The sequence below is a fragment of the Brassica napus genome, chromosome C8, assembly GCF_020379485.1.
Source record: "Brassica napus cultivar Da-Ae chromosome C8, Da-Ae, whole genome shotgun sequence".
Classification (NCBI taxonomy): domain Eukaryota; kingdom Viridiplantae; phylum Streptophyta; class Magnoliopsida; order Brassicales; family Brassicaceae; genus Brassica; species Brassica napus.
In genome coordinates this window covers 41,110,581-41,115,424 of record NC_063451.1, presented here as the reverse complement: position 1 = coordinate 41,115,424, position 4,844 = coordinate 41,110,581, and the positions used below count along the sequence as shown (strand labels likewise).

The following is a 4,844-nucleotide window of genomic DNA, read 5'->3' as shown; positions in this document are numbered from 1 at the left end:
CCCGATTTGTCGGTTTCGGCGGAAAACTTGATTTTGTTGTTTCGGCGGGAAAACGCGATTTTACAGTTTTGGCGGGAAAACTCGATTTGCCGGTTTTGACAGGAAAACTCGATTTTGCGGTTTCGGCGAGAAAACCCGATTTGCCGGTTTCGGCGGAAAACTTGATTTTGTTGTTTCGGCGGGAAAACGCGATTTTACAGTTTTGGCGGGAAAACTCGATTTGTCGGTTTTGACATGAAAACTCGATTTTGCGATTTTTGCGGGAAAACTCGATTTTGCTGTTTTGGCGGGAAAACTTGATTTTTTGGTTTTGGTGGAAAAACTCAAATTAGGTTTTGGCGGAAAAAACACAATTTTTATTTTTTGACGGAAAAACTTTATTCTTAGTTGTGGAGCAAAAACTCGATTTTGCGATTTTGGGAAGAAATTTTTTGATTTTGATGTTAAACAAATTGGATGAAAAAATCATATCATATCTTAATTTTCTAGTTTTATCTTTAAAATTTAAGAACAAAAATAAATGAAATATTTTTTTCAATTAAATGAACTAACCCTGGTACCATCCCTAACCTTTGATTATAATAGGGTTAAAATAGGGCTGAGTTAAAATAGGGTTGGGCTTATAATAAACAGAAGAAGGTTGGGCCCCAACCCTGTAGTTAACATCCCTAGTTACATGGCTATAAGAAAACAGAATCCAAATGATGTTAAACAGAAACCTTTTAAGAAAATGACATGGCTGCGGTTTCTAAAGTTAAAGAGAACCTTACCGTATTTCTACAAAATCTCTCCGCGTCAGAAGCCATTGTCTTCACAAGGAGAATCATATACCATTTGGAGTTTCTTGATAGAAGATATCCACTTGTAAACCAACTAAACCTACGTCTGTTACTTGTCTCTATCGGTTTTTTTAAATTTAGAATCTTCATAGCTAATAATACTCTTCTCATCAAAGTCATTGCACTTGAACCATTTCTCAGGCTTACATGTTTCATACAAGATATTCTTTGATGGCTTATCTGTTCCCAAGGAACAAAATCACCAAGGCTAACCAACAATAAGAAAAATAGTAACCAGGTTTCAGAATACAAGTTAATTAAGTATCTACTGGAACTGAGCAATGACAAATTTACATAGTAACCCATTAAGAAATAACATTATAGAAATATGAAGCTTAGATTACCTTAGTGTTTGTTGGGTCTGACTGTGGAGATGCTCAAGCAAACAGAGCTTTCAGCTTTCTTACGTCCCAAAATTTCAGGGCACTGAGAGCATCATTAATGCAGTTTCTTGGTAGGGTTTTTAAACAAAAGAAAGCATTTAATTAAATCAAAACAAAAAGAAATTATGGTAACCGATCCTTAGTGAAGTGTTTTGGCAACCGATCAGCGGTTTCTTAATACACGTGTCATGAAACTGTTAATTTCTTTTTTTTCTTTTCTTTTCTTTCTCTCCTTTCTCTCCTCTTTTCTCGTGTTCTCCGTCGGGAGGACGATTGGTTTTGTGAAAGGAATCATCTCTTCCGTGCAATCGACGTATCTCTGTTTTTCCCTTCTCTCGTCATCTCCTGTGAGGAGAGGGTACTGGGGTAACAAAATTGGCAAGCCGCATACGGTTCCTTGTAAGGTTACGGGGAAGTGTGGTTCCGTTACGGTGAGGATGGTTCCTGCTCCCCGAGGTGCTGGTATCGTGGCGGCTAGGGTTCCTAAGATGGTGCTTCAGTTCAATGGGATTGATGATGTTTTCATTTCTTCCAGGGGATCTACTAAGACTCTTGGAAACTTCGTCAAGGTTTTTCTCTTTCTTCTTTTTGAGTTTGTGTAGAGGTGAAAGTTGGGTCCTTTTGATTGGTGCCTGCTCTGAAATGTCGATTACGTTGTTAAAGTTGGAACTCTTTTTGACATCTTAGATCGTTCAGTGATTGTTTAGTGTCATTTCTGAGCTGTGTTCTATAGTAAATGATGTAATGAGCTATGTGTTTGTCGTGATTTGCTGTGTGTATATGTCTGATGGCAAGCTTTACAGTCTCTTCAGACTTGATTAGTCTGAACATCATCATTTAACAGTCAATAAATGACAAACTGATGTTTGCTCTTTCTGTCTCTTAAATTGTTTAGTATCATTTGTTAGATGTGTTCAGTTGTCAATGATGTATGGAACAGTCGGTTTGTTAGATTTGTTTTTCTTTGTATGTCTGATCGCGAGCTTTTCAGATGCTTCAAATTTTATTTGTCTGAACATGATCAATCCTGATAGAGATTTTAATACAGTTTAACCCTCAAGTTTGTACATGTTTACATCATTTCACTTGGTAAACTAAACTCTTCCTTTTGCCTGTTTAACATCTTATACAATCTGTTGAATTCTAGTAATTAAAAGAAGAGATTTGTCTGTGTGGCAGTACTCATGGATGATCAGAGAGAGATAGATATTTGTGTTGAGATGTGACAAAGCCTTTAGAGGTTCTTTGTTTATCATTATGCTCTTCTCCATCTCTTAAGGTAAGCTCTATATATATATTCCAACGCTGTTTTGGAGTTTAGCACTTATCAATACATCTATTTGCAGCTAAAACAAAATGGATGGGTTGGAAACTTTGCGCTTGGAGCAAGCTATATCAGTTTGCCATGGTAAGATATCTCGTGGATATCATTATATGCTGTGCTTTCATCTCATTGATCTTTTCTTTTATTGTTCACTTGATGGATAGGTGGGCTGGGCAAGCATTGTTTGGCACTGATGCTGCAAAATGGATATGCGTTAGTGCTATAGACGTTACTCAGCTCTCTGTTGCCGGTATGTAGTATGACTTCTATTTCTTGTGCTTGATCTTATGAACTAGATGATCATTAGTGAATGTCTATTCTGGTTGCAGTGTATCTTGTGATCAAAATTTATACATAAAGTAATCAAAAACATTTTCTACTTTTTAATCACATATATGGCATCTTCTTTTCAAATCTATTTTTACTATGTTTTATTTTTTTAAAAAAATTAATTTTAATACAACAATGTTAAAAAAAAAAATTTAAGAACCCTTCGTTAAGAAACTCCCAATGGAGCACAAAATCTATAAGTTTCTTAATTAAATTTTTAACTAATTTTTATTATTAAACAAGTCACTAAGAATTATAGGGATAATGATGCTCTGAGAGATATACAGAAAAAAAAAACTAAAGGATGTAAACAACATTGCTATAAGCTATATGAAGTAGCAATACCCTTTACATGAACCTAATCAGCGTTGTGAAAGTACCTATCTGGTGCTCCAGCAGTGGCAATTGTGATCTCGTCCTTGAGATAAAGCACAGAGGTAATGCTAGATGAAGCAGCCTGAACACACAAAGCCATTAGAGGCGAAGAAAGGAAAAATAGATTTGACGGGAGGAGAAAGGATCAAGAATAAAAACCTTGCAACGTCCAATTACTTTTGAAAGAGGAAATGGATGAGCTCCTTTAACCATGCCAGTAGAGCTGTTTGAAGTCCACAACAACAATCAATATGGTTTACAGAAGCTTGCAACTAAGTTTAGACAAAAAGAATTACTTGATGCAAAACTCTTCTCTTAAAGAGCTTCTTTTACATTTTAAATCCCATAGCGCAAAACATCCATCCCTCGAACCAGAGACACTAAGAGCTAAAGCTATCCTGACTTAAAATATCAACATATTTAACACTAACACTCTCTGATCACACATACTCACCAAACAATTTTGCTAGGCTTTTCCGGTGACAGAGGAGGAGATAGTAACTTCTGTGAATCGAACCACAGAGACATTTCTCAACTGGGAGGATGGTACGATCCGTGATCCCGAGATCCGAAACCTAAACTGTTGCTGCATCTTGGCGATATCATTAATCCCGAACGCCAAAAATCGACAGTAATGGTTGAAAATTAACACCATTCAGAGCGGCTAGGGCTAGAGCTTGGATTCGTATTACAGCCGATCGATCATAGATCTTGTCGATTCGTATTTTTTGTAAACGAAGACTGGACAAAAAGAAGTTAAACACAATGGCAATGACATGGACAAACAAAATGTTTTCATTGCCTTTTCAACTTTTTTTCATTTACTGACATGTTACTTTCACAGGCTTTTAAAAAGGTTAGTTGTCAAACCCTGGAGAGTCTCTGTGTCATTATTGTGTTGATTCAAAAGTTCAAGATTCTTGAATGTTATTTTATTTTCTTGCTTTTTGTAGTGATAAAGATGGTCGTAATTTTTATCTACCAGGGGCAAGTCCCCGCGTATTGATTTTTTTCTTTTTTTACTGTATGTTGCGGAAGATTTCCTGCAGTTTGCGGAGTATCAATACTATTAAATCTAGAACCTGTCCAGTTAATATATGTGTAGTCCAATTTAAAATGTAACTGAATCTGAAATATAAATGCATCAATTGATTTTATTCATAATTATGTAGATAATTGAGTAACTGAATCTATAATTAACTAAAAGGGACGTAGGAAGCAGTTACGTAGACGAGTTGATCAATTATATTAGAAATATAATCAGGATCCACTTTACTGAATTATCTGACCCACTAAATAATTTATATATATATATATATATATATATATATCTTCTTTTATCAAATAGTTAATCTGGTCATGGATTATAAATGGTGTATTCTAAAATTAAATATAAAATTCTAATTTAATATGGATCAGATCAATTGTATATCCTAATTATAAGAGATGTCATATTTATTTTAACTGAGATATAAATAGGTCCAAAACTTAAATGACAATTTTTAAAGTATATATATAAATCAAGACTCTAAATTAATAGAATAGATATAAAGTATATGTTTTTAATATTTATTCACAACATGGTTAACGGGT

At 34.8% G+C, this 4,844-nt stretch overlaps 1 long non-coding RNA gene across 1 annotated transcript; it reads left to right on the top strand.

Annotated features, from left to right (window-relative positions):
* Nucleotides 1-841: 841 nt before the first annotated feature.
* On the top strand, nucleotides 842-3,266 carry LOC106414464. Its single transcript, XR_001282885.3, has 4 exons — nucleotides 842-1,791; nucleotides 2,402-2,501; nucleotides 2,569-2,630; nucleotides 2,711-3,266. It is a non-coding gene; the product is annotated as an uncharacterized LOC106414464 (long non-coding RNA).
* Nucleotides 3,267-4,844: the final 1,578 nt, after the last annotated feature.